Source organism: Amblyomma americanum, chromosome 9 (genome assembly GCF_052857255.1).
Source record: "Amblyomma americanum isolate KBUSLIRL-KWMA chromosome 9, ASM5285725v1, whole genome shotgun sequence".
Lineage (NCBI taxonomy): Eukaryota > Metazoa > Arthropoda > Arachnida > Ixodida > Ixodidae > Amblyomma > Amblyomma americanum.
The window spans coordinates 26766095-26771735 of NC_135505.1; the positions used below are offsets into that span (position 1 = coordinate 26766095).

Consider the following 5641-nt stretch of genomic DNA (forward strand, 5'->3'; position numbering starts at 1 on the left):
CATCAGTTATCTTCTACATAGGCACTTGGGCTAATCCTCTCTAACTCATGTAGCTCAACTAAAGTAAGGCTGAGCTCTCGACGGTAATAGACGTTTTTAGCATAGCGGAGACGTATTACCGGAGACGTATACCGTATTACCGTAAGACGTATTTCGGCGGATACCGGATCAGTGCCACAAACGTGTTTTAGCTGGACGCATACGGTATAAGTCTACGCTAGAAGCAAACGTACGACCGGGTGATGCTGATGATGGCCGCGATCATAAAAAACAAACAAATTATTTTTACGCTCAGAATAAAGACATAAATAACACGTCACCAGTTCTAAAGTGAACATGTTAACGTGTTAATTTTATTGCTGATAAACAATAAAAGTGTTTTTTAATCGACGATGTTATTTCCATCCGATAAGCCTAATCAATCCAAGCCACGGTTGCGTTTAGGCTGCTTCTTTCAGGCCGTTGTTTTCTGAGACCGTTAGTGCAGTCAGTGGTGCTCGCTTTCGTGTTTGATTTTTGTGCGGTTTTGTGTGTGCGAAGCGCGAAGACGTTCTTCATGCCCTACAGCGTGCTTCATGATCAACTGCTTTTAAATTCGCTGACATAGAAAGAGATTGAAGCCATATATCGGTTTCAAATGGAGACCCATGCTCGGAGGAACCTGTGTGAGCGCGGCTTTCTTAACATAGACGCCATGGAGCCCACAGTTTTTTTCAGGAACTTCAGAATTCAAAAGGAGGACCTGCGCGAGCTGGAATCAGCTCTGCTGATTCCAAGCGAGGTCTACAGTGCGCAGCGGGTCAGGGTCTCTGGCTCAGAAGCGCTGTGCATGACCTTGCCCCGGCTCGCCTACCCTAACCGGCTGTGCGACTTGGAGCAGATGTTCAACCGGCACAGCTCAGTAATATCGAGCATTGTGTCTAAAACGTTGGCGCACATAGAGTACTACTTTGCGCACCTTCTGGTCGATCTGACCACCCACAAGTGACTTAATCTGCAAGCCCTTGAGCTCTCCTCCCAGGTAAGTACTGATTGGTGGCGCAAATATCGCAATTAGTCGCGCAAAATTTGGACTGTATACGAAATGAATGAAATAAGTTTGATGAAAAGGTTACAAAGCAAGGCCGACTAACGCGACACGTCTGAGCGGACATTGTAGAATGGTTTTTTTTTTTGCTGTCGGAAAAAGCGCGTGAGCTGTCGTGCTTTCCATTAGAGCACAGCGCATGCAGCCGGTGTTCTCCGATCAGTGTTGAGTGTCGTCAGCCATTACTTTGAACCATGCTACTCGTGACCGCACAAGCGTCCCTGTGCTAGGGTATGTCTACCCTTCCTCTGCAGATGCGTTTAATCTCTGGGCAGGTGCACTTGTGCGGACGTGAAATGTCGTGAAACGGGTTAAAATCCCTTATGTAATACCTCGGCATATGTTGGACCCCACCTCACCAACAGCTCAGCAAAGACACACCTATGAAGATAGATAAAGAGGAGGAGGGAAAGGTAGGGATGTTAACCAGAAAGGTGTTCCGGTTGGCTACCCTGCACTGGGGAAGAGGGATAAGGGAACTAAAAGGAGGAAGAGAGAGAATGCATGTGCTTGTATGAAACCTCTCCTGAGAGCAGCGTAACAAGAAGATGCGGATCGCATAAGCACTATGCTACAGTAAAGTTAACTAGGTGTACCACGGGTTACGCTGAGAGGTTATTTTTTGTGATTCCTTTAAGGTTGCTTTTAGCGAGCGTTAGTTGCAGCCATCCCAATTTCTCCTTCCCAGGCCGTGCATGAAAAAGGTGCTCCTTTGCATAAATGGTGGGCTTTCACCGATGGTACAGCACGCCAGATTTGTAGACCATCGGTGGGGCAGCAGGAGTACTTCTCCGGGCACAAGCGCCACCATGTGCAGAAATACCAGGTTGTGATGTTTGCCAACGGCATAGTCTGCCAGCTCGATGGGCCCTTCAAAGGGCGGCGGGACGACACAGGTAAGTCTGCTCATTCATGTTTTAATTACAGAACCTAGCCCTAGTATATTTCTATATTCAGTGGTTTGTTTGTAGAGGTAAAGTCTAATATATGCTTTTCATCGCTCAACTACAAAGACATGGCAGAAAAATTGACGAGTGGTTAAACACTACTGAGATGCAAAAAACTCGTGTAATGTGTTATTAACACATTGTCACGACAAGAAATGGAGGAGGAGGAGGCTATACATTATACATAATATAAAAGTATTTGATATGTTACAGAGCGGAGCCTTGCTTTATGGAAGAAGAAACTGCTGGTCCATTGTGATTACTCTCAATAGTGGATAACATCATATAAACTTGGCCTTGACTATGAAGACCTTTTCCAGGGGCATAAAATCTTCTGTTAAAAAGTATAGTGTCATCGTAGCAAAGAAAATGGTGGCAGTCCTTATGGCCTTTTAAAAGGCCACTGACCACCCTCGTGTGAAATATTTTGTTGGTTTGGTTTAGGTTAGGTTTAGGGTGTTTATCACCCCAAAACGACTCGGGTCATGAGGGACGCCGTAGTGAAGGGTTTCAGAAATTTCGACCATCTGGGGCTCTTTAATGTGCACTGACATCGGGCAGTACACGGCCGTCTAGAATTTTGCCTCCATTGTAATTCGACCGCCGCAGCCGGGATCGAACCTGCACCTTTCGGGTCAGCAACCGAGCACGATAACCACTGAGCCATCGCGGCAGCTGAACATATTTACTACTCTGGTGACTGCCCACGGAACACGTGGCCGGAAACATTTTTTTTTTCAAATTTGAAAAGACTAATACATAGCGCAGTTACAGTCGCTCCAATCGACCAGTTTTGCAGTGCTCCTCTCCTTCCGTTCCCTCTTGAAGGTTTTTCACTCTCCCGCTGGCCATCCAGCCTCTGCAAGCCAAACTCCCCTTCCTCCTCCACGTTTCTTCTTTGTGATAACTCTCCTCTCTCCTCCTTTCTTCTTGGCTTTTCCTTTTCTTCGTGCAGTGAAGGTTAACCTTGTGCAGCTAACTACCCCGTCTTACACCTTATTGGGTTATAGTTGGGATGTACAAGGCGTGGGCAGGGCTTGCTTGCAAGTTCTTGTCCCGTCCCCTCGTTGGGCTCCATGGTGAGTGACTGGTGCTGTAGCCGAAAAACATGAACATTCTTCCACGCCTTCTGCTGTTTTTATGCTTTCCTAGCTGTCTTGCAGAATTGGACCGCCTTTTCTAACAGTAAGTCCTCTTCATGTACCAGCCGTTCTCGAAGCTTTTTTGAGGGATTCGAAAAAAAATTTGATCCTGTACCATCGAGTCTGCAAGGCTTCTAAAGTTGCAAGTTTAGGATTTGAGCTCCAGGTCGCACGCAAATAATTGTAGTGCACTGCAGTGGGTTGCACTGGAGAAATGTGAAGGCATTTGCGTTTGAATGTCAGCAACTTTTTTTGGAAGTCATCGATGTCTAGCATCAGTACCATCCCCAACACACTTTACTGTTGTACACAATACAACGTGGTCACTTTGTGCCCCTCTAACATGCTTGGGCCAGCGACCCTTTGTGGTGTATGTGTTGCATGCCCGCCTGGCACACAGAATGCCTGGGTTCAAACCACAATGGCAGCGAATTTCTTTTTTTTTTTTGCATGGCCGTTTTCATGCAGGCATGCTCTGTTGGCACGCTCTGCCAACAGTCTCTGCTGAGAGGTCCTGTACGTGCCACTCATGAGGCAAAAAAGCGCTTACGTTCTTTGTGTGTCCCTTTGCGGAAGATGTATATTTTGGACGTCTCATTTTCTCTGGAAGTAAGGTATTTCTGGAAGTTCTTTGTGAGCTTGTCGTAATCCTCTTAGTCCGCTGGGTCGCACTGGAAGGTATTGAAAATTTGTTTTGCTTCAGGGCCGGCGACATGAAGCAAGATGGGTACCTTCTGTTCCTTAATAAGTGGCTTCTCTGTTTCTATACCCTGGAGATAACGCTCAAGGTGTTACTATCTCTTGCCATACCTTCCTTTTTCCAGAGCAACCCTTCTCCTCCTTCCGTGGTAACTACCTTCGATTTGGTTCCCGTGGCAACCACCTCTGATTGCACCTTCTTGCGCTCTTGCCATACCCTCCTCCTTCCACATTAATCACCTTCCAGCTGCGCATTCGTCCGCTCTCACCACACTCTCTCAAAGTGTTTAACACACAAACATTTCCGTTACGCATTCGTAACTGTGCTGCAAGTTATTTGGGTCAGACATAGTAGTGTGTAAAGCGGCAGCTCTTCGTGCTCCTCATGCAGTAAAAAGAGAAGTTGTTGCTGATATGTTTGTGCATTTCCGCTATGTTTCAGGTACCCTCAAAGAGACGCAGTTATATCAGAATTTCGAGAAGATCACCATGGGTCACAAATATGTGATCTATCGTGATCCAGCTTATCCACTGCGGCCGTTGCTGTACAAGCCCTTTGGAGGTGCCGTCCTGCAGCCACATCACGTTGCCTTCAACTAGGCCATGAGTAGTGTAAAACAGGCCGTCGAGTGGGGGTTTGGGAGAGTGGATCGAGACTTTGCTTTTGTTGATTACCATAAAAACCAAAAGTTTAGACGGCAACAACTTGGTGGAATGTATAAGGTTGCCACATTGCTCACCAACTGCCGCACATGTTTGTATGGTAGTCAGGTCTCGAGCTATTTTGATGTCTCAGCACCCGAGCTGCATGAATACCTTGTACGGTTCGAAGATAACTGATTCAAATTGCTATAGGGTAACACGTATGTCCCAAATCTAAATTGTAATTTACAGTTCACGATCTGACTCATAAATGTCGCCTTATAGCAGCGTGATTCAAAGTTACCTTAGAACCGAATTCGTGCGAAATTGCACAGCAGGAGAACGGACGAAGAAAAAAATTAAAAACCACTCGATGCAATGCTCAACTACTGCATATATTTTACATTGAACAGGGACTTGTACATGCAAAATTAATTTTGGTTTGGTATAGGAGGTGTAATGTCCCAAAGCAACTTAAAGGGTCACTGAAGCACTTTTTGTGAACATCTGGCTTGCAGAGGCGTCCGGCAGTTTTCATGCTGTGTACTCGAATATCGAACCCAAATTTAGCAAAGCTGTTGTGCTGGAGACCAAGCCAAATCCATGCACAAGGCTGATGCTTCAGTCAAGGCATGTTCAGTAGACGCGGGAAAATATAAATCGCTCTCTCGAAACCACTACCTCTTCCTAGATGTGTAGTTTCAGTTTAGTGACCTGGTGGTCAACTGTATGTGTGTTTCAAAGCAAAGCTGCCAACAATTTAACGAATAAACAGAGTAAGGCTTCGAAACTTCATTTTTTTTACAAAACCTTGGTTGCCGTTCATTTATCCCTTAAATTGGCATCTGAAACCAGAAACCTCTGTCGAACGTCATTTTAATCGTGTAGCTGTTTTTAGTGATAAGGCAGCAACAGGTAGAAAAGATGCTGCATAACAACTTCGATGCTTGCTTGCTTGCTTGCATGCTTGGACGCGTGGATCCGAACATTGCTAAGCAACCGCCATAAAGTCTGACCGTGCCTGTGCTGAGGAGAGTGACACATCCTTGAGCCTCTATAAAACCTCCACAGGGGCTCCAAGAGCATGTCAGGCGCGTGTCATGCGGGGAAGTGTACGGCCTCAT

The 5641-nt window shown here is 46.0% G+C and overlaps 1 pseudogene; it reads left to right on the top strand.

Moving 5' to 3' along the window:
- Window positions 1–556: 556 nt before the first annotated feature.
- On the top strand, window positions 557–4715 carry LOC144105408 (uncharacterized; annotated as a pseudogene).
- Window positions 4716–5641: the final 926 nt, after the last annotated feature.